We start from the raw sequence: 3,151 nt of genomic DNA, 5'->3' as shown, positions 1-3,151 counted from the left end.
AACCATTGCCTCAGTCCAAAAGATAGCAATATGATAAAATGTCTCACAAAAAAGACATTACACAAAACAGTTATTTGTGGGGGCAGTAAAACCAATTTATTGAGAGGATTGTCCCAATTGATTGGTGAAAAAAATTATATTACAGAATGTTGTGCTTGGCTGAAGGCAAAATCATGAAGACCAATACACTGCTCAAAAAAATAAAGGGAACAATAAAATAACACATCCTAGATCTGAATGAATGAAATTTTCTTATTAAAAACTTCGTTCTTTACATAGTTGAATGTGCTGACAACAAAATCACACAAAAAATATCAATGGAAATCAAATTTATTAACCCATGGAGGTCTGGATTTGGAGTCACCCTCAAAATTAAAGTGGAAAAACACACTACAGGCTGATCCAACTTTGATGTAATGTCCTTAAAACAAGTCAAAATGAGGCTCAGTAGTGTGTGTGGCCTCCACGTGCCTGTATGACCTCCCTACAATGCCTGGGCATGCTCCTGATGAGGTGGCGGATGGTCTCCTGAGTGATCTCATCATGATGTCCCAGATGTGCTCAATTGGATTCAGGTCTGGGGAATGGGAGGGCCAGTCCATAGCATCAATGCCTTAGTCTTGCAGGAACTGCTAACACACTCCAGCCACATGAGGTCTAGCATTGTCTTGCATTAGGAGGAACCCAGGGCCAACCGCACCAGCATATGGTCTCACAAGGGTTCTGAGGATCTCATCTTGGTACCTAATGGCAGTCAGGCTACCTCTGGCGAGCACATGGAGGGCTGTGCGGCCCCCCCAAAGAAATGCCACCCCACCCCATTACTGACCCACTGCCAAACCGGTCATGCTGGAGAATGTTGCAGGCAGCAGAACGTTCTCCTTGGCATCTCCAGACTCTGTCACGTCTGTCACATGTGCTCAGTGAGAACCTGCGTTCATCTGTGAAGAGCACAGGGCACCAGTGGCGAATTTGCCAATCTTGGTGTTCTCTGGCAAATGCCAAACGTTCTGCATGGTGTTGGGCTGTAAGCACAACCCCCACCTGTGGACGTCGGGCTCTCATACCACCCTCATGGAGACTGTTTCTGATCATTTGAATAGACACATGCACATTTGTGGCTTGCTGGAGGTCATTTTGCAGGGCTCTGGCAGAGCTCCTCCTGTTCCTACTTGCACAAAGGCGGAGGAAGCGGTCCTGCTGCTGGGTTGTTGCCCTCCTACGGCCTCCTCCACATCTCCTGATATACTGGTCTTTCTCCTGGTAGCGCCTCCATGCTCTGGACACTACGCTGACAGACACAGCAAACCTTCTTGCCACAGCTCGCATTGATGTGCCATCCTGGATGAGCTGCACTACCTCAGCCACTTGTGTGGGTTGTAGACTCCGTCACCATGCTACCACTAGAATGAAATGACCGCTAGCTTTCAAAAGTGACCAAAACATCAGCCAGAAAGCATAGGAGCTGAGAAGCGGTCTGTGGTCACCACCTGCAGAACAACTCCTTTATTGGGGGTGTCTTGCTAATTGCCTATAATTTCCACCTGTTGTCTATTCCATTTGCACAACAGCATGTTAAATTGATTGTCAAACAGTGTTGCTTCCTAATTGGACAGTTTGATTTCACAGAAGTGTGATTGACTTGGAGTTACATTGTGTTGTTTAAGTGTTCCCTTTATTTTTTTAAGCAGTGTATATTGTATATATATATATATATATATACACACAGAGTAAAAACCACAGCACTCACCACACCAGAAGCGGGGCACAGCTATGCACTTACCACTCACAGGGTGGGGTGCATGTAACACTGCACTCTCCACCACAGAAGCGGGGCACACAGCTGTACTTACCACTCACAGGGCGGGGTGCATGTAGCCCATGACTACATCGCTCTAATAAATACAAACAGAGAACCCAGCACTCACCAAAGTAAACTCACTTATCCTCAACAATTCAATAAATAAATGATGGGGGTTTAGTTGGTGGATTGGCCAATGCACGGAAGCCTGTATACCGATTCAAGGTACCCCACCTTCATACAGGTCCTACACTATCACAGAGTCTTAAAACCTGACTACCACACTGCTGCATCATCTGCCTGCTAGATGTAATGTGTACCTGCCACAGACTTTATGGCTTTTAAAGGCACACTAGTCACCTATTGCACTGGCTCAAAGATGATTGCTAAAAAACAGCTGAGACAGGTTCAGGATAATAAAGTCCACACAGGGGTGCATGAGAAAGCTAGTGGCCATGGTTAATAAGAGCTAACCATAGATTAACCCCTTCATATACACACAGAGTAAAAACCACAGCACTCACCGCACCAGAAGCGGGGCACAGCTATGCACTTACCACTCACAGGGTGGGGTGCATGTAACACTGCACTCTCCACCACAGAAGCGGGGTACACAGCTGTACTTACCACTCACAGGGCGGGGTGCATGTAGCCCATGACCACATCGCTCTAATAAATACAAACAGAGAACCCAGCACTCACCAAAGTAAACTCACTTATCCTCAACAATTCAATAAATAAATGATGGGGGTTTAGTTGGTGTATTGGCCAATGCACGGAAGCCTGTATACCGATTCAAGGTACCCCACCTTCATACAGGTCCTACACTATCACAGAGTCTTAAAACCTGACTACCACACTGCTGCATCATCTGCCTGCTAGATGTAATGTGTACCTGCCACAGACTTTATGGCTTTTAAAGGCACACTAGTCACCTATTGCACTGGCTCAAAGATGATTGCTAAAGAACAGCTGAGACAGGTTCAGGATAACAAAGTCCACACAGGGGTGCATGAGAAAGCTAGTGGCCACGGTTAATAAGAGCTAACCATAGATTAACCCCTTCATATACACACAGAGTAAAAACCACAGCACTCACCGCACCAGAAGCGGGGCACAGCTATGCACTTACCACTCACAGGGTGGGGTGCATGTAACACTGCACTCTCCACCACAGAAGCGGGGCACACAGCTGTACTTACCACTCACAGGGCGGGGTGCATGTAGCCCATGACCACATCGCTCTAATAAATACAAACAGAGAACCCAGCACTCACCAAGTGCTGTGGTTTTTACTCTGTATGTATATGAAGGGGTTAATCTATGGTTAGCTCTTATTAACCGTGGCCA

The sequence above is a fragment of the Pseudophryne corroboree genome, chromosome 4, assembly GCF_028390025.1.
Source record: "Pseudophryne corroboree isolate aPseCor3 chromosome 4, aPseCor3.hap2, whole genome shotgun sequence".
Classification (NCBI taxonomy): Eukaryota; Metazoa; Chordata; class Amphibia; order Anura; family Myobatrachidae; genus Pseudophryne; species Pseudophryne corroboree.
Note: the sequence above shows the minus strand (reverse complement) of the source record.